This window comes from Muntiacus reevesi, chromosome 8 (assembly GCF_963930625.1).
Source record: "Muntiacus reevesi chromosome 8, mMunRee1.1, whole genome shotgun sequence".
NCBI lineage: Eukaryota > Metazoa > Chordata > Mammalia > Artiodactyla > Cervidae > Muntiacus > Muntiacus reevesi.
In genome coordinates, this window is record NC_089256.1 from 38,803,706 (window position 1) to 38,825,890 (window position 22,185).

The 22,185-nt window shown below is 34.6% G+C and overlaps 1 protein-coding gene across 10 annotated transcripts in view; it reads right to left on the reverse strand.

The window, feature by feature from the left end:
- Positions 1-22,185, reverse strand: part of ZBTB20 (zinc finger and BTB domain containing 20) — an 858,187-nt gene that overhangs the window by 805,881 nt on the left and 30,121 nt on the right. For 2 of the 10 annotated variants that reach the window (XM_065942520.1, XM_065942511.1), the window contains exon 1: positions 12,451-12,548. The exons of 7 other annotated variants lie outside the window; for them this stretch is intronic. The gene's annotated coding sequence lies outside the window, so the exon portion shown is untranslated. Of the gene's footprint in view, positions 1-12,450; positions 12,588-22,185 lie in introns of those variants that run through there. One more of the 10 variants, XM_065942510.1, reaches the window with a different exon arrangement.

Below are 22,185 nucleotides of genomic sequence, written 5' to 3' on the forward strand. Positions count from 1 at the left end.
AAACTTGAAAGTCTGCTAAAGACAACACTATATCCCTTGCTTAGTGATTTTGTGAATCTTTTTTAAAAATATATGTTTTCATACATAATTACAGAGAAATCAATAATATCCTCAAAATATATGCATACCAAATTTATAAATATTTTCATAATTATTTTCATATTTAACAGATACGTTTTGGAGTTCCAAAATTGTTAACAACCCTATTGCATTTAAAATATTATTAAATCTATAAAACTCACAAACATAACATTTTTAGCAATTCATATGTATACATAGGTTGTCATTTTATACCATGAGGCATTAAAACAAAATAATAAGAATCAGGAATGCTCAGGAATCTGTTTTTTTAATTTTAAAAGTACTGATGCATTGATTCTCTTAATGTTTTTATTTTATTTTAAAAGCAAACCAGTTATTTTAAGACCAATAACATATCTATGGAGGCCATGAAACTGTTGTGTTGATGGCAAGTCCTATAAGGCAAGATTGAAATTTTCACTCAAATAGTCTGTTCCAACAAAGAGTTTCAACTCTCAAATAAAAATATAAACAAAAGATAGTTCACTTCAACTGACCTCTCTAAGGCTTTATGCATGGTTAACATCAAACTTTGTAAGACTTAAAAAAAAAAAATTACTAGATTGTTTAAATGTGGCAAAATGGCTTGTTCCCTGCAAAAAAAAAAAAAAAGAAAAAGAAAGAATTTGATTCCCACAAAGTGTAATTAGCATTTAGTGACTTGTACTTAAAAAATTGTGGGACAGTCTGATTCTGCAGATTACCTGTAAAGCAGAGTTAGAATTGCAGGTACTGGGGGTTAAGAGCACTAACTTTGATGTCAAAATCAGACTGAACCACAGGTCAATCCTGGTTCTGCCACATGTGCATGCCTGTGTGCTAAATAGCTTCAGTTGTGTTGGACTCTTTGTGACCCTATGAATGGTAGCGTCCCAGGCTCCTCTGTCCATGGGATTACTAGACTTGAAAACTTGGGTAAGTCACTTACCCATTCCAAACCGGACTTTCCTTATCTGTAAACTGGTTAAAAAATATCTCATAGCAAAGACATGGGGGTTAAAAGTGATCCTGCAGAAGACAATTTTTAGTAGCGCAATAACAATTATTATTTATAGTTAAGCTCCTTACCATTCAGAAAACTTAAATTCTACATACAGTTAAAAATTATTTCTCAATGGAAGAATAAGAAAAAAATTCAATTACTTTTCCATGGTGTAAACAATACTTACATTGTATCAGGAAAGCCCTCTGTGGCCCTTAAAGCTAAACATCATCACTTAACAGAAACCCAGTAAAGATTTATTAGATAGAGACAAAATATTACGATACTATATAAAGAATATAGATGTTCTGAATCCTGGCATTGACACTCAACAGGTATGTGAACTTGGCAATTTATAAGCTTCAGGGTTGTTGCCTGTAACATAAAGTGAAAAGCAAAAGTATACAATAGAGTTGGGAAGATTAAATTAAGCAATTTATGTGAAAAGTGGTCAGGAATTTCTGTTTTCCTTAATTTTGGTGTTATGGGGCAAGAATGGTAATTGCTATTTTTCAAGACTAACTTTTCTTATATAGCAGTACCAACTTACCCTTCTATTTAAATTGAGATTATGTTTAGTGAAGGAATAGTGTGAACGATGAGCATGAATTCGGGTGCAACAGTAAACATATTTTAACAATATACCCTAAACACAAGAGCAGTGAATCTCAAAGTTTCTAATATTATTAGAATCTACAATGCAGTTTTTGTAAAATACAGATGCCTGAATATCAGTCTAAAGATTCTGATCTAGGATATCTGGGAGTAGAACCTAGAAATCTGCGCATTTAAAAATCCCCTAGCTGATTATGATGTACAATAGCAAAAAGTAAAATGTTTTCTAACATGTATAGACCAGCTGAAACCCAGAATGGAATCCTAGGAGGGAGAGAGTTCAGAAACCTTAATTGTAACAAACACTCACAATAATTCTCAAGCACACTAAAGTTTAAGAACTACTGGACTAGAGTCCAATAATACAATACTGAAAGGTTGATAAAATTTTTTCATCATATTTTGTTATTTAAAATTTCTAGTTTTTATTTTAAGAAGCATCACTCTCAAAAATGAATTTACCAAAAGATATATTGTACAGCAAGGCTTCCTTGGTGGCTCAGGGGTAAAGAATCCTCCTGCCAGAATGGATACATGTATATGTATGGCTGAGTCCTTTCACTGTTCACTTAAAACTACCACAACACTATTAATGAGCTATAACCCAATATAAAATGGCTTTGCTGTTGAAAAAAAAATCCGCCTGCCAATACAGGAAATGTGGGTTTGATTCCTGGGTTGCAAAGATCCCCTGGAAAAGGCAACATACTCCAGTATTCTTGCCTGGGAAATCCTATGGATGGAGCAACCTCATGGGCTACAGTCCATGTGGTTTCAAGAGTCCAACACAACTTAACGACTAAACAACAACAATATTGTACAGCACAGAGAAATACAGTCATTGTTTTGTAATAACATTAAATGGGGTATAATCTATGAAAATACTGAATCACTATGTTTTATACCTGAAACTAAAATAGTATCTAAAATCAACTATACTTCAATAAAAAAAATGAACTTATAAATGATGTATAAAACATTTATCTAAACATCTATCTTAAAAAAACACTAACTTTAGGCTCATCAACATTGTCATTATTGCTGTTGTCATTATTATTACAGGTTTTTAAACAAAAACTTAGAAAATTGGCTAAACATATCTAGTCATCGCCAGAGAGCCCACACCACTGAGAAGCACTCTAACTAAGAAATGCCTGGAATCCCAGTGTTTTGTAAATTTGTATGTTTTGCTTTCATTTAGGTCTGTAATTATCCATTTTTCTTTAATTAGAGAAGAAAAAAAATGTTCTTAAATTGGTATAGTGCTTTACTATTTATAAACAAATTCCATATACATTGTCATTTAATCTTCCCAATTACCTTATAGGGCATATAAGAAGGGTAACATTTATTATCACCTTTCTGCAAATAAGAAAACCAAGCTTAACAAACCTAAGCAACTCGCCAAAGTCATATAGTTTGTTGTTTAAGATAATACAAAGACTAAAAACTCCATATATAAATTCCGTGCAAAAAATCTGAAATTCAAAACTACACACTCATTTAATATAACACTCAAGTGTTATATAAAAATTTTGAACATCACACAAGTTTCTCAATTGCAAGTAGTCCATAATTCTATACCAAATCATAGGTTCATTTTGTTATTTATTATAATTTATTTTACATATAAAGTTTAGAAGGAAGGCTAATTAGCCAAAATCAATTAGCCAACTCCCTTACCCCCAAATTCTTCCTTGATTCTTGCTCTTTCTCATCCCACATCCAATACGTCCTAAAGGTTGTACCTTCTAATTGCCTCTGTCATGTGTCCCTTCCCACCTTGCCTTTCAGTTACAGCCCTAGCCTCATTTCTTTTGACTTGAACTACTGCTTTCATTAGTTTTCTAGTCTCCTCGCCTCTGTCTGATGCCTTCTAGTACTATTCCTTAGCCATCAAAATAGTCTCTATAAAATGAAAACCTGATCATGACACTTTTCTTTTCGCACAGCTGTTCCAGTAAAATCTAGCAAAAATACTGACAAAAAACGGAAATGTCCATCAGTTATAATACTATTCACAATGCCCATCTGCAGTTCTGCTCTCTAAAAGAAAGAATCCCTGTGTCTCAGTTTCCTCTTATAAAACATGAGACATCAAACAGTACTTTCAAAGGCCAGCAATTTAATTTTCAGCTATTATGGTCCTTTAAAAACTGTTAAACCAAATATACAACTAGAATAATACAAATGTGAGTCTAATCCCTATTAAGAAATCCTGAATAAAAAGTATCTTAAAATCAACTAGTTTAGCCTGCCCACTTAATGAATGGGAAACAAATCTAGAAAAGTTAGGTATCTTACCTAAAGTAATATAGCAAATTTACTGTAAAGATAGAACTAGAGATTAACTATCTTCACCCCAAAGTCAACTATAATATACATTCATGGAAAGGCAATCCATTGTTTTCAAAATCAAAAACAATCATTTTTAATGTGAGAGAAAATATTGATAAATTTATAAAGGGACGTTAGGAGAGTAGGTTGGATCTGATGGTATTTTTCCAGAGAAAAAGCTCCAGAATTACTTAAAATTCAAAAATCAAACAATAAAAATAAAACAAATAAGTTATAAACAAGCTAGACATAAGCATTTATTCAGATCTCAAACATTTGAGTGCCTCTGGGCTGAATGCCACAGAAAGTTCTAGAGGCAGAAGGATGAATAAGACCCAAACACTATCCTGGAGGAAATATGGTTCAGTTGAAAGATATGCTTACAAACAATGGCAGTATAATGTAAAAAACGATATTACCAAGGTATGCCTATAAAAGTTGCTGTGAGAATGTGCTGGATCAAGGATCACCTCACTGTCCGAAACAACAGGGCTGAGGCCTTACAAGTGGTAAGAATTAGGTGAGTATCTCTGACAATCCCTGCCTTCTTCATCCCCAATTCTAAATTAAACACATCCCTGTCTGTGCCTGGAATTTTTAAAATATTTTTAATATACAATGGAATGAGAGAATGGGCAAAGTGAACACATCCTAACTTCTCTCTACACATAAGAATCGCCAAATACACTAAAACATAGATTTTCATACAGTTACTGCAAAATGTGAGGTTGAAACAATTTACCCAATTTTTGCAAATTCCTGTTCTTTCCTTTTCACTGTGTCATGCATCAGTTACTCTCACAGCAACAGGGACACAAGGTGGCACTGTCGTGCTGACATTCATTTCAGGACCCTTTCAAAATGGACAAATTGGAAAAAGGTAGGTGGCCCTATTGTGACAACTAAAACCTGAGTTGTAATCTGGCCTTCTCTTAGGCATACCAATATTAATAGTAGCCAAACAAGGAGCAAATCATTTTGCATTTCGTGAATACCACATCATGCCTGTATAGAAAAGAATATATTCTCTGATGGTTTCTGCAAAATGTCATGTGTGTGTTCACAGATTCGTTCAAATGCATGTAGTGCAGCTTTGCTAATAGAAAGTTGGAAGTGAGCTGTTTACCATGGGCAAGGCCATGGACATGGACCACCTCTCCACCTAGTGGCCATTGAGGAGGAATGGAACCATAGTAACCATACTGTGCTTCATTAGTTAAAAGTAGCTTTTTTATCCAACCATCCATAGGCAATCATGTCATTTTGTCTAAAAAACGACAACTTTTGGTTTACTGCATTCATTGAATTATTAATTAGGCCTAATAATATATTGTGATATCTACTTAAGCTGAGGACAACAACCAAAAAATTAAAGTGTGTGTGTAGTCTCTTAGGTCACCTAAATTGCCTTTATTCTTCCATTATTACCAACCTAAACTCTCTCCATACATTTGTGATTTATAGGTAGAAAACGCAAGCAGAATTACATATATATATGTATATATATATATATATATATATATACTTATAATAAATGCACATAATCTTTAAGATAAAAGAAAACCTAATAAAGAAATTTATCCTTCATTTTACAGGCAAGGAAACTGAGGAACAGAGAGATTATGATTTATTCAAAGTCATATAATCAGTTAGGACTAGAAACCAGGTCTGCAATTTAACCACTTTAAAACCTTTTTGACATTAGTTGATGCCTCGGTTCTCTAAGACACTGTCTTTTGTTTGTTTGGTTGATTGGTTGGTTGGTTGGTTTGGTTTGGTTTGGTTTGGTTTGTTTACCACACCATAGGGTTTTTCTCAACACAGTAGGAAAAAAATTAGTTCCTAAAAGTTTCACTCATGTATTTTCATGCTAAGCTGATAGTATTGTAAATAAGTCCTAGCACATCTTTATATTTATGGGTATATTCTGAGCCCATCAAAAGAGCATACTTTTTTTTAAACTAAGGAATTATTCACATTTATTTAAATGAAGTGGAACATTTAAAAAGTGAAGCAGCAAATGGACATGGAATGGAATAGAATGTGCTGCTCAAAACCACTATACAAAAATGGTTTCAGAAAGCTACTCTAAAAAGAAATATGAATCTATTCAGACTGACATGAAGTTTAGAGTTGTTTTTGTTTCGTTTCATGTAAAAAGCATTTAACTTTATTTTAAGAGAGGAAACACACACACACACGCATGCACATAAACTTAGTCAATCGCTTTACCCATTTTAATTAAACTCATGATGCTCTTCTGTGGCATGCCTTGGGAATGCTTTGTTGGGAAGCTTCTTACCAAAAAAAAAAAAAAAAATGAAATCAGTTTACCAACTAGGAAATTCTGCTCATAATCCCCAACCCAAGGCTTAAAAGGAAAAAGGTATGAAGAAAATCTGGCAGTGAATGTATTAGAAATGTGATTCCTTATGACTTTCTCTCCTATGATCTTCTCTTGGCGGTACCATTGGACTCTCTCTTGGAGGAGAAGGAGAATTTAGGCAAATCTGTTTTTTAAACAGGCATAGGGAGAAGAGAATGCTGTGTTCAGTAGATCAGATGGCTTTTATTGAGTGTTGGAGAGAAAGTATTTTTCTTTCACTACAGTTAGACATTTAGAAGCTTCAAAAGGTCCCTTTCCCTTCACCTTCAGCTTTACTTATACATATTCTTATCTTCATTTGCTTCTTAATCATCTCTATTCTTCTCTCCTCTAGAGATGAGGTGAAGGGATAAAGCTTTTTGTTGATTTGAGCAACTAGAAAAAGTAAGAATGATTTCAGCTCTTTTTGCCCAATATAAAGCGGGGGTGACAAGTGAAAACAACCCAGAAGATGGAGATGTCAGTAAATATGTGCAGACCCAAAGTATGTTTATTGGGTCAAAAAGAATTTCAGTGTGTCCAGTATTCAAAAACAGTAAAAAACAACAACAACAAACCAACAGTATAAAGCCATCCCTGAAACTACTTGTATTTGCCTACTTCCTATTTAAACAATAAAAGACAGGACCATATTCTCATTATTTAAATGTCCTGGTGTCTAAATAAGGGATTTTGTTTATATTAATAATCATACAGTGTTCATATACATGCATACTATCTCCCAGAAAAATTACATCACCTAAGAGATTCATAATTTTCTGCTAGTGATAGTTTTTTTTTCTTTTTACTAAGTTTTAATTTGGTACCTAAGCAAACTGACAATATTCTTTAACTTTTTCCCACTTGCATTTCATTTATGGAAAGAAGTTCATACTATAAAAGAAATTTGCCAACAACAAATCATAATTTGACTACCATACAATTCAGAGAAGATCTCTGAAAGAAAAGGAAAAAACAACAAATATCTAGGTTCATTTAATAAAAAGTTATAGCCTTCTAAACATTAGAAATAACTAAAATTTAAATAATTTAAATTCAAATGTGGTTTTAAAAAAAAAGTTTAAATGGAAAATTTCTAAAGAATGAAACAACACTATTATATATTAAGATGAATAATTATTACCATTTTTAATTTCAATGTATTGGACATCTTTTTAATCTCCAAAAACCCCAAATTCTATTGAACAGTTTTATATTTTTTTGAATGCAAATCCTTACATTAGTTATTTATTATGCAAAGCTTTCAAATAAATTAACATTTTTAAATGCGTAATGTGTAACATGTATGTTGAATTCATCATATCTCATGACAGAATTATGCAGTGGCAAAATTACTTGTACTATCAAGAAAATAAACACAAAGTACAATAATTACCACCTTTCCCATCAAAGTTTCAAAGGTAAGACTCCATATTCAGAAATTAGTAATAATACCTTTAGTTTCCATCTGGTAAGTAGATGGATTAATGAATTTAGCCCTTGCTCCTTTCTCAGCATACTCACTTGGAAGTCAGTAGCTAACTTTCCCTAAGTTAAAGCAGTTACATAAGGGTTGCACGGGCTAACTGGACTACAGAATACCCTAAGCTGAAGTTTGAAATGAGTGTCAAAAGATTCCAGAAAGGCAAGGTCTATGTCCTCAAGCTGATTATTTTCAAGCGAACTGTAGAATCACAAAAAAAGCTTGATCCTAGAGTAGAGAAGAGGTTATGAAGCCAAAGTCAAGCATAATTTCCCCACAGTTTAGTGTGGAAATAGCACACCACTTATTCATTATTATAGTTGAACAGCTAGAGTGGCAGAAAAGCCCTTTTTTCTTATAGGCCCTTGAATATTGTTTCTAACATCTGCTGTAGTGGTTACACATACATGATAGTAATAATAGATGGCATTAATTCTTCCCATAGCCTACACTGAAATTAGAAGTGATAGAGCTCAAAGAATCTATTTTGATACATTAAACATAACTGACATCAATGTTATTTGATGATTAAATGTATAATATCTATGTTACAGGAAAATACATGAATTTAGACTTTCTCTAGGAACTCTAGGATACAGATATTGCCTTTGGGTTTTTGGTAAAGAATTAAAAGGATTTTGCTAGCTATTTGCCATTGGTTATAATCCCTGAAGATTCTGCAAAATGCTAGAAATTACATAAGCAATGGAATTGCATGAAAGATGGGTTTTCAAGAAAATTGCAAAATTCACCAAGTTTTGCCAAATAGCCTAGGAATTGCATACGTAATTTGAAAGTCTGGAGCAAAGACTCAAATGGCCAATGATGACTCTATAATATCCAGTGTTGCATAAGCTAACCAAAATGGCTTATACAACATGAAAAAAAAATAATATAAAAGGGTTGATTTCTAATTGAATAATAACTCTTAGATGTACACATTTGCACAACTGCTAGTGTTTATTGCCCTTGATGTGGGGTTAACTATTACTATGTAAGCAGTATATGATTTCTATGTGCTTGTGATAGTTACATGCCATATAAATGAAAATATTTCTTTTCAGTGCTATGCAACTTTTCATGCTAATTACATTCTCACTGGCTAAGGACCTTAGGGTGAGGTACTAGTTTGTTCCTTTGTAGAAGTTTAATAAAGTACACTTTTCATTGAAAAATGTAGTTTGCTAAAATATGTTTCGAAAGTGGCCTCCAAGACAAGTCAGCTCTAATATCTATTATCAACTTTTAGACGTAAAAGAGGCCACCCTTAGGACTAAAGAAGGCTGGAACTAGTGGCATTCAAAGAATGTCAACATCAGTCCTTCCTTTGGCAGAAGGGATCACTAGTTAGCAGTATCGTCCAGATGCTGCCTCTACACACCTTGCCAGACCCTGGGGCGATCCATTTGCTCAGGGTCTGAACTTGGCTCCTCTGTGGCAGCAGGACTAGCCGATACTCAAGCTTGGGTGAGTTCATGAACACAGCCACTGATAATTTCTATATTTATAGAAAGCCAGAACATGTGTAGATAATCACACAATTGGATATTTATGAAGTGCCAGATTTTATGAATACGGGAATTTGTTAATTAGCACAAGGACTAATCATTAAAATTCAAAAATAGATAAATAAACAGGAATACCATTTATTTGTTCATATTTCAGGGAAAAATATGCAGCTGCTATTCCTTTGATGAATGTAGGCTTCTGGAGGAAAAAATGTGAAGAAGAAAAGTATCTAAAAGTCTTGAAATCTTAATGAGTAAAATCTAAGAAATCACTATATAGTCTTTATATTAAAAATGATCATAGTGATTCTCCCCTTAAGTTAAAAAAGTTTAAACCAACATGTGCTTAGCATTTGAATTACGTTGCCTTGCATTCCACTATTTTGGTCCTTTTCAAGGAATCAAAACTGATTTTCATCGGATAGGAGTTAAAAAGCACATAACAGGTCACTCAATACTAAATTGTTTTAGCTACAGGGCATGGCAAAGCATGAAATAACTGCTTTAGAACACTTCCTCATGTGGGTGTGTTAGATAACTGTCTGCTCCAACATTAAAACGAAACACACTGTGACCTGACCAAGACTTCAGGCTTTCAACAGGCAGATTTCATATGCTGATAGGAAAAGCCCACCATAACCAGTAAGGCTGGTTATTGAATTCTTCTGGCACTCTATAGCCCTCCTGTGATGCAAGCCTTTCAGCTTTCCAAATCCCTATATAGCAGAATACACTGGTTTTAAGTTTACTTATGCACATTTTATAATGTCCTGCTGTATTTAGATTGTGACAGTCCCTCCAAGAAAAGGCTGTGATTATTTTTCATACTAAAAATATTTTAGATCTACTGAAGGCTCAGAATTATCATGCAAAAGAAAATATATACACATTCTAAAAATCAAACCAACCATACAAATGACTAAATGTTTACTTTTATTCTTTCTAGAAGGTTAAAGGAAATTTTCATCTTCTCTTAAAAACCTGGGTTTTTTTTGTTTGCTTCTAATTAACCCAAATATGCTTAACATAAAATTTTAAGATGTCATATCCTCAAAGAATCTGTTTCCTTTATCCACACATGTATGAGAATATGTACATAAATATATACACACATGCACACAGGTATCTGCTCATATACATGTGTATGGAAAAAGAGACTTATTAGTCAAGAGATATAGTAAAGATTTCTTTTAAAAAGATTAGAATTTTAGGTAGTTCTCATAATATTAATATAGAAAATGACAGGTGCATCAGACATGCACACTTTGACACTAGTTTTAAAACAAATGTTTGGGTCAAAAGTCTCAAATGGAAAAAAAATCACATTTGAAACACCATATATTGCATACCATATGAACATGCACTTTTAGTAGGTTCCCCCAAAGTTCCCCTTTAGACCTTCAGGGTTAAAAAAATCCCTGACAGGACCTGACTGAGTGTCCTTAGCATCTGTACTACTCTTGGTCAAAGCTGGCCTTCCAGCTTAAAAGACAGTTTTTGTAATATAAGCAAATTTAAAAAGTCATGAACAAATTTTTTAAAACAAAGGGAAAAAACCTTTTAGTAGCAAAAGCTCACCACCTTTTTGGAATAATGGATTTTTAATAAACATTTTACTAGGTTTGAACATTGAGAATGTGTTTGGGAATCTGCTCCAGCATCCCAGGTGGGTTAAGAATATTGCTTTATGGACTTCTTTGTGTTGTCAGAGAGGCCTAATGGAATTAAAAAAAAAAAAAAAAGAAAGTGCCGCTTATATTAAATAAGTAATTTATTATGAAAAAGGTGATTATTACTATCAAAGATCTTTATAGATTAGCATCTATTTTCTATCACTGCTTATGTGTACGCTGAAAATATTTGTGTATCTTACCACCTGACTTAATTTTTGTCAAAGGAATACAGTTTTACTTTAGGACAAACCCAAATAAAACTCTACTAAGGAGACCATTTCAAATGGACCTATTTAACTACTTCTTTGAATCAAAGAAAACCGTTCTGGGAAAACTCTTCAACAATGTCAGCTAGTTGTGAAGGCAACTTTTCCCACCATAAAAAAGAAAAATAAATAATAAAGGAAAAAAGAAAGCACCTCAAAACTATGCTTGAACTAACAAATACATTATTTATAGTTCCCGAAATGTTAAATGAATACTTACAGTTGTTGCACAAGATGGCCTGATACACTTCATAGCTTCCACTTTGTAAAAAGATGACCAGCCCCCGACTCCTCCCTCCCCAAGCATAATAAACAGTAACATACTAAAAGGAAACTGTCCCAGGATAAAAACTGCTTGTTAAGAAAGTTTGCATTCGTACTAACCACAGTGATAGCCCTATAAATGTAAAAGTTCAACTGCAAAATAAAAGTTACAAAACAGAATAACTTATTCCTTTCAAAATACATCCCCAGATGTAATATAGAAGGGTAATGTAATAATAAAAATAATTACTAGATTTTTACCCACACTTAGTGATAACCTCTCATCTTATGGCCAATGCCATCAAATAAATATACTGGCAAAAGACATTTAAACTGCTTCAAGGATTTAAACTGTAAATATGGACTTTAAACTTCAATGTAAAACAAAGAACAAGAGTCTCACTTTAGTAATACCCACACTGTCACTTCAGCTAAAACTCATTGGCACGTAACTAACAAAATCCAGTTTGCAATAAATAAGGACAACATGATATATAGACAGACAGATGGAATTGCATAAACAGACAAGAAAAGCAAAGAGACTAACAAACATACGGAGGGGTCTGTTTTAAAAGAGTGAAAGATACTGATTTATTGGGAACTTGAGTGAGAAAAATAGGTTTGTTTGTAATTATTTTTAAAGTAATTAAACTAAATCACAAGGGCACACCCTTAAATAAGTAAGAAGAAAATTAGTAGAGGATAGGCCTCCTAGAGATATTCCAAATTTTAAGCTAGCAATAGCTCTGTCAAACTTAAATCTGGAAATTAAAATTGAAGGGAGAAAGAATAAAAGCATGGGGGCTAAAGGAGATGATAGGTAGAGGGGGGATTGAGGGAGCAGGATTTTTTTTTTTTGAAAGTTGTCTGCCCTACCTTCTTCCCCAGCGCTGAGTTTCTCTTCTCATAATCGGTGTCTCCCTGGAAGTACAGTGTGAGTGGTAATGACTGCCTGCCTCCCTAATGAGTCCATTTTCCTGCTCTTGATGTTGTGTATATACACACACTGCAACCTACCTTACAAACCACAGAGACGGGAAGAGAGAGAGAGAGCAAGAGAGAGGGAGGGAGGGGGGGCAGAGAGGGAGAGAGAGACAGAGACAGAGCAAGCGAGTGAGAGAGAGAGAAGAGGAGAGAGAGAAAGAAAAACAGAAAGAAACAGAGAGAGAAAGGCACAGACAAAGCCCTCCTACCAGACAGCAGACAGCCTTCCTTCCCCTATCCAGCAAAATGCAACTCGTCTAATGCAGCAACAGGTTCAGTATTGCCAGACTAACAGAGTGAAAAAGGTATAGTCTCTATAGCATTACTGCTGCAAATAAACAGTTTAAGAGCAGCTGGCTCCACCTTCTTTATTTATGCTCCATTATGAGGAATGTATTGTTTCAGTTCTGGCATACAGTACATGTAATTATCATAAATACATTTTTTGCATATAAGCAGGAAATAGTGAAATACATAGCCTATTTGTGCAATCTTATAAATTTATTTTTTTAATGTGAAAAGAGTGTCAACAAATCTGCTCTGACAAAAGCCTAGTAATGATTTTAAAGTCAAAGCAGTCTTAAAGGAGGCTCTGAAAGAAACAGACTCCATACAATAGGAAAACTGATCTCAGACAAAACTGATAACTGCAAAGAAGAAATTATTGCTCAGTAAATAAATCAAGACCATAAGCAAAATTGCAGACAGAAAAAGAATTCAGTTGAATTAAGTAACTAATAGATTGGTACTCTAGAAGAAGGCAGATCGGTTTCTTATTTGAAGCATCTATCTGTACAAACATCACAGTGCCATGTACTTTGTGTGAACAGGTGCACTGCATATAGTACATAGTGTTACAACAACAGAAATAAATCCCACAAGGAGCTTCCATCACTAGCAGGACAAAATTACATAGAATATGGATCTGAAACCACAGCAGAAAGCCCTTGTTCTTTTATTAGGAAGAAAAAATAAAAATAATCAATGCTTCTAAATAAAGCTTCCTTAAAAGAAAAAAAAAAATGTTTTTCTTTGTCTGATGCCTCTAATCATTTTTTTTTTCACTACATGCTTGAACCAAAATAATGCTGATACTGCACTCCTTACCCCATCACATGTTTCCCCACCCCTTCCCCCACTCCCAGGTGCCTTTTCTCCATAAGTGATACATTTGCAGTGATGGAATTACAAAGATCAGAAAACTGAACTAGTTTCAAGCCCTTCTCCTTGTCTCCCAGTTTTTTAAACTAGACTCTGCCTATGTACCTAGATAGCCACCTTTCTTAAAATATTTCTGTACAGTTTGGCTGTGTGTCATTTAGATGGAACTTAGAAACAGTACAATAAAGGCTAAATATTCTAAAGAAAATTTATATAAAAATGAAAAATATAACTGATTTGACCTATTCAAACTCTGCATTTAGGCACCAATAATTAAATATATTAATTGTAAAATCATCCTTTTTACTTGGTTTAGTGTTTTACCATTCTCTCAAAGTAGGATGTGTTCCTTTGCTTAAAAAAACTACTTCACCATATAAGCATCAATTCCTTTGTTTAAAAGTACCTTTTTCTTACCCAAAGAGAATAAGAAGACAGTATTTGATTTCTACCAGCAGGAACCAAAAGGAATGTAAAGGACCATGAAGTCTATTCATCTTTTCTAAAGAACAACCAGCTAGTTGAATTAAAAAAGAAAAACAAATATTTTGGCTCAGTGAAAAATGCACAACATCTCAACAGTTTCTCCATATCTGCATACTTTACTAGATTCCAAGCACAATAAGTGACATATACTTAGTACTTTCTAGAGTTCAAGATACACTTTCCCTGCTGGAACTGGTGACCCATGTATTAAATTAACCATTGCACCACATGAAACAATAATCCTAATTGACTATCAGGCTCTGAAACTATAAAGTTATTAAATTAAATTGTTTCATATGTTGATATGCCATGGGGTAATTTCATCCTGTAGAAAGATTCTAAGTTGGGAGTTAAGAACTAGTTTTGGTCCCAGTGTTACTACAAATATTTTGTGTAAATACAGCAAGCCATGTAGCCATTCTCAGTTTCACATAAAAAAATAAATTAAATTTAAAAGGAAGGAATTGGTCAGGTTAACATAATAATGATAATGATGATAGCTAATGCTTAAGTCTTTACTATGTGCCAGGCATGCCTATAAGTACTTTGACTTATTAACTCACTAAATCCTAATAATGACCCTATGAGGTAGGCATTATTTTCAGTTTCATTTCCCAGGTGAAGAAACAGAGAGGTTAAGTGATTTGCTCAAGATCACACAGTACAACAGTAATGAGATCTGAAGCCAGCCTGTCTGGTTTAGAGATCATGTGTTTAATTTCTATAGCATATTGTCTCCCAATATCTAATGCTAGCTCAAGCTTCATTTCCCAGAAGATTCTGTGGTTATGAGTCAAATCCAACATATCTTGACACTTCCTCTTACCTTGCTTACCAATATACCATGGTGCAAATTTTTCGCCTAATTTACACCCATAATTCTCAATACATTTGGTTTAAGTGTCTAGTAGTTCCAATCCCAAAGAAAGGCAATGCCAAAGAATGCTCAAACTACCGCACAATTGCACTCATCTCACATGCTAGTAAAGTAATGCTCAAAATTCTCCAAGACAGGCTTCAGCAATACGTGAACCATGCACATCCAGATGCTCAAGCTGGTTGGAACCAGAGATCAAATTGCCAACATTCGCTGGATCATCGAAAAAGCAAGAGAGTTCCAGAAAAACATCTATTTCTGCTTTATTGACTACGCCAAAGCCTTTGACTCTGTGGGTCACAATAAACTGGAAAATTCTGAAAGAGATGGGAATACCAGACCATCTGACCTGCCTCTTGAGAAACTTGTTTGCAGGTCAGGAAGCAACAGTTAGAACTGGACATGGAACAACAGACTGGTTCCAAATAGGAAAAGGAGTACGTCAAGGCTGTATATTGTCACCCTGCTTATTTAACATATATGCAGAGTACATCACGAGAAATGCTGGACTGGAGGAAGCACAAGCTGGAATCAAGATTGCCAGGAGAAATATCAATAACCTCAGATATGCAGATGACACCACAAAGAAAGTGAAGAAGAACTAAAAAGCCTCTTGACAAAAGTGAAAGAGGGGGGTGAAAAAGTTGGCTTAAAGCTCAATATTCCGAAAACTAAGATCATGGCATCCAGTCCCATCACTTCATGACAAATAGATGGGTAAACAGTGGACACAGTGGCTGATTTTATTTTTCTGGGCTCCAAAATCACTGCAGATGGTGACTGCAGCCATGAAATTAAAAGACATTTACTCCTTGGAAGGAAAGTTATGACCAACATAGACAGCATATTAAAAAGCAGAGACATTACTTTGATAACAAAGGTCCGTCTAGTCAAGGCTATGGTTTTTCCAGTGATCATGTATGGATGTGAGAGTTGGACTATAAAGAAAGCTGAGTGCCAAAGAATTGATGCTTTTTAACTGTGGTGTTGGAGAAGACTCTTGAGAGTCCCTTAGACTGCAAGGAGATCCAACCAGTCCATCCTAAAGGAGATCAGTCCTGGGTGTTCATTGGAAGGACTGATGTTGCAGCTGAAACTTCAATACTTTGGCCACCTGATGCAAAGAGCTGACTCATTTGAAAAGACGCTGATGATGGGAAAGATTGAGGGCAGGAGGAGAAGGGGATGACAGAGGATGAGATGGTTGGATGGCATCACCGATTCAACGGACATGGGTTTGGGTGGACCCCGGATGTTGGTGATGGATAGGGAGGCCTGGTGTGCTGTGGTTCATGGGGTCGCAAAGAGTAGGACATGACTGAGCAACTGAACTGAACTCTATTTTAAAAGGTTACATAATCCATTTACTCACCTTTCTTTGTTTCCCAATGTCCATAGTATATGCAACCATTTACTTGAAGTGGAAAATATAATAATTTGTAACCAATATGGCTATCAATTCATAAAGCCCGATGGCAACCCACTCCAGTATTTTTACCTAGAAAATCCCATGGACAGAAGGAGCCTAGTGGGCTAGAGACACGGGGTTGCAAAAAAGTCAAACATGACTTGGTGACTACACAACAAGAAGTAGCATTATATGTAGTTCCCATACACTATTCTCCTGAATGCCCCGTATTTAAAACAGAAAAAAAAGAAAGAAAGAAACTACACAGTTCTTAAATTTTCCCTATTTCGAATATCCGGAGAAGGCAATGGCACCCCACTCCAGTACTCTTGCCTGGAAAATCCCATGGACGGAGGAGTCTGGTAGGCTGCAGTCCATGGGGTCACGAAGAGTCAGACATGACTGAGCGACTTCACTTTCACTTTTCACTTTCATGCATTGGAGAAGGAAATGGCAACCCACTCCAGTGTTCTTGCCTGGAGAATCGCAGGGATGGGGTAGCAGAGAGTCGGACACGACTGAAGTGACTGAGCAGTAGCAGTTCAAATATCAAATACTAAAGCAAGTGATTGTTTAAATAATTAAATAAATAATAATATAAAATATAATTTAAAAATTCTTGTTTTCTGTAGCTTGAGAAAGGCATGAAAAGCAAGGATTTAATTATAAATGATTTGTAAGAGATGCTGAATAATATCCTATGATTTTATATAGTTGGTTTTAACTTTGAACTATTTAGAGATATATTCCAAAGACTTTTATACTAACGTCTTAGTCTGCAAGAGAGAATTTAACCACTCTGATCTTTGTGTGTTCACTAAACATGTATTTTGTGCCCAAATATGTGCCATACTACTATACTTGAGCATGAAAAGTGAAGATAAAACGTGTGATATAGTTTCTGCTTGTGAGGATTTCACAGGCTGGTGGGGGACAGACACGTAAATAATATTAGAACAAGCAGATAATCTTGCCACTACTTCCTGTAATATCGCAAGTAATGCAGTGACTTAAACTTCCTGCACTTTCCTCAAAAAACTAAAAGTGATATTAAACAAAACAAGCATATATACCTAAATTTAAAATATGCCTTATGAAAGATGTGTATGTGTGTGTGTATTGCAGGGGGAGGTACTGAGGTTAGACTGAAGATAGCTTTTTCTCCAACAGTGTGGCTTATAGACTCATTAAGTAAATTTTGTCCATTGTCCCCAAGGTGCCTAGTAAAGAGTCTTCTACAAGTACACAGTACATATACTTCTTAAATGATGTGGAAATCAGTGGTACCTATTGCCCTGAAGCATCAAATGCCATTAGTTTTAGGGTTACAGTGTACTTTGATCAGAGATTGTTGACTTAGCAAATGGATACTTCCAAAAGTAAATAAAAGATGAGATTTTTAAAAATTTTGAAAACAAATCAACTAAATTGAAAAATATCTGAATATATACCCCTAACCCAGGTATGCTTTTGCCAAGTCCTTTCTCAGTGATCATTAATGTTTTTATATTATGTGAAGCTAAACAGGAAAAAAATTTGGAATAGCTTAAGATTGTTTACAAGAACATTCCCAAAAGATACATTTATTGCCCAGATTAAAAAACAAAAAGGGGGGGGGGAGTGAAAATATGAGTCATGTTGCAATGATGGACATTTTACTTATCCGTTATTTCTTTCACATCTACAACTTATGTTCTAGTATAAGTCAGAAACTGGCCTTAGAGCTCCTTGTAGGAATGGAACCATATCCTTTAAGAAAAATAGCTTTGAAGCTGGTTAGGGTCAAAGAGTGAGATCTGAACAATTTTTTTTGTAGGTTTAAAGTGTGCTGCAGAGAACTAAATAACAGTTTGAAGGTAGAGGAGGTAGAAATGAGAGGAGAGGAGGAAGAGAGGAGAATCACAGGAAAGAGAGGACAGTGAGAAATTCCCCAATGTCAAGGTGGCCACAGATGTGTCTGTTGTCTTTTTAAAAAGAGTGTTGCCTAATATGAAATTCCAAGAGGTCTGCATTTTTGCAATACAAACCTTCTTACCAAACGTGGAAATCTTGGTATATTCTATGTTTATTAGTTTGTCCGCGCGTGTGTGTGTGAGTGTGTGCGTGCGCGCGTGTTCAGTCGCATCTGACTGGAACCGCATGGACAGTAGCTCACCAGGCTCCTCTGTCCATGGAATTTTCCAGGTAAGAATACTGGGGTGGGTTGCCATTTCTTACTCCAGAGGATCTTGCCAACTCAGAGATCAAACTCGGGTCTCTCGTATCTCCTGCAGTGACAAGCGGATTCTTTACCATTGCGCCACCTGGGCTAAGATGGGAAAATCAAAGTACAGCCATACGAACGTATGGCTCCTATGCTATAGCCTCTGAAAACACAGGCACTTCTTAACGAGACAGTACATACTTCAGAGTTGCAAGGAGTGACCAGTGGCACTTTGAATAGTGGCCAGTAAATGGTGAATAGTGAATAGTAAAAAGCCAAGTCTCTTCTACATAGAATGACTTGAATATGGATATGAGTCAATCCCCCTTTTCCCCACAAATACACAGGAGAAATGTGGTCATGTGAGAAGACAGAGGTTGACTGAATTACAGGATTACCATTGACTATTATTGTTGTTATAAATACTGCCTCTACAAACTGAGTTTAAATGACACGAGTATCTTCAGAAATTTAGAGAAGAGTACTTTCACAACACAATCAATACAATTTGAATCAAAAAATTAAAAACATAAAAATGTCATTCTCAGTATCTCCCTGGCTCTAGAAAAATGTATTAGATATATATACATTAACTCTATCTGCTTCCTGCTCAATCTTCTCTCCTAAACAATCTAGAACCGTGTTAGTAACTGTCTTTAAAGTTTCAACACTTACATAATAATGTATTCATATGTACAGATTATATTCAGTGCACAAGGAAACAGAAACTACAGAGGGTATTTCAAAGGAAAAATAAAAGTTACATAGAAGTTATAAAAGAGGCATCTTAATTGCTATAGACATTGTTTGTCCAGCAGGTTAGCGAGATCCCCACTGTTCTGCTTGGTAACTCTACATGCAAAAACTCAAACTCCATATTCTTCTCATCTAAAACGTTGCTACTATTAGTAAGGATAATATAATATAATATAATTAAGGATAAATGCATTCTCATAATAAAAGTTACCACTATTGCAAAGAGTCAGGAACTGTACTTAGCACTACATAACTAAGTGGTTCTACATAACTGCACTTAATGATACATAACTGTATAACCCTCCCCACAGCATTCATGGCAACCCACTCCAGTATTCTTGCCTGGAAAATCCCATGGACAGAGGAGACTGGTAGGCTACAGTGCATAGGGTCACAAAGAGTCGGACACGACTGAGTGACTAAACTAAAACTAAACAGCATTATAAGAAAGGTACTAGCAATGTTTTCATTTATAGATGAGGAAACTGAGCCCAAAGTCTAGCAAATAAGTGGTAGAAGTCAGGTCTAAACTCAATCCAAATGGAATTTTAAGGAATAAAGGGAGTGGCTTGATAAAACTACTCCAAAATTTTCTAGAATAATAAACTGGCCAGATTAGGAAGAAATTTGGGGAGAAAAACTAATGCTAAGAAACAAGTCTGAAAACAGCTATATTCCTCAGATAATTTCAACATTTATTCTAAACATATTTGAGAAAAAGTACACACAACTCAAAATAAAATTTAAAGAAAGGATATGAAGAAAAGCAGAGTATAAATAAATAGCTTTCAAACAGGATGAAAGAAACACCAGGAACCAGTTTGATTAAAGAGTTGGAAACATTAATAACAATCTGTCCAGTAATATTGAAGCCAGTTATTAATAATAAGAGTCAGCATGATAAGAGCCTGCTAACTCTGAGGCAACAGGCCACAGGGATAATTCAAATTAGGTAGAAATGGTATCTCTTATTTTTAAGAAAGCTCATTTAACCCTGATAAGTTACAGGTTTACAACCATAACCTTTGAAACATATAAGGTTATATCAAGTTTTTAGAAAAGAATCTACATAAAATCTCAATCTTCTTCATTTCTACTAATAACAAATACAGGAAAACCTCATTAATCAGAGTACCTACAATCAGAATGTATAATGTGTCAGATACATTTATAGGATTCTTGTGAAATAGAAATTTTGAAATGAATTACATTATACTTTAATAATTATATTGGTTGTTTCAAAATTATCAGATTATCAAAACATATTCTACTTTATGTTGAATAGCTATAAAAGTTAGGCTTATTCTTAAATTAAATGTGGTGTCCTCCTCTATTTCAAACTGGTGATATTTTAACACTTAAAAGGTAATAACTGAACCTTCCACAACACAAATAATACACCCAGCATCATCTATGTAGAATATGAACATAAAATAAGTGTCTCACCAGGAAATAGCTTTTATTAGTAATCAATAAGAGAAGAATACTGCCCATAATTAAATCTGTATTAATTATGAAAAGGGTTATGAAAGAAATAAATCATCATTGTGGATTTCATTTTAGAAATTTAATGATCTGGGATTTCAATACACACTACTTATGAAGTCATACCTAAAAATTTGATACTGAAATAAACTGAAAACCACGTTAAGCTAATATTTTAATAAAATTCATGTGGTTTTGTATAAAACAAACTTATTTAACTATACTCCCTCCACCAATAAATGCATTTTTTTCAATAAATGCACTGAATTCAATATGCCATTCAATAATTAATTTATGCTATAGCAGTTTGAGTTTACAATATACTTGAAAATATTATAAAATATGTTATAAAATAAAATGTTAAATATTATATTTTTTAAAAAATTCTGAAGTTTTCCAAGTGATGCATTTAACTGAAAGTCGCTCAGTCGCGTCCCACTCTTTGCGACCCCATGAACTATATACAGTCCATGGAATTCCCTAGGCCAGTACTGGAGTGGGTAGCCTTTCCTTTCTCCAGGGCATCTTCCCAACTCAGGGATCAAACCCAAGTCTCCTGCATTGCAGGCATATCTTTACCAGCTAAGACACGAGGGAAGCCCAAGAATATTGGAGGGGATAGCTTATCCCTTCTCCAGGGGATCTACCTGGCCCAGGAATGGAACCGGAGTCTCCTGCAGTGTAGGTGGATTCTTTACCAACTGAGCTATCAGGGAAATCCCTATTATTTTTAAAGTTAAATTAATAAGTGTATAGAAATAAATAATAAATCAGAGCAGTTTTTAATCAGTGGTGGGTGATACCTAAAATATTTATAGCTGAAAAGGCATGGGCATAGACCAGTAAGAAATATTACTATAACTACTAATCAAAACAGATACTGGCTATAAATAAACAATTTATTGCCAGTGTGTACCTCCTGAATAACAAGCCTAGCTTTAGATAACAAACCAGAATCTATTTTCTAAAACAAGTTAATAAAATTTGGAGGAATATGTGGTTTTACTACTGAGCTACTACTCCTGTACTCTAGATCAATAGATTCTCCAATTTTTAAAAACATACATCCTATCAGTAAAAATATTTTGAACTCTATATAGATCATTTGTCTGTTGTTTCTCAACTCCATTCCCACCTCTTCCATGCTCTCTTATGTGGTTGAACCTGAAAACTACATTTCCTAGATTGCTTTGCTGGGATGGGTAGCACTGGCAAAAGATTAAAGGGAATTTTTTTCCCTTCTGTTTTTGG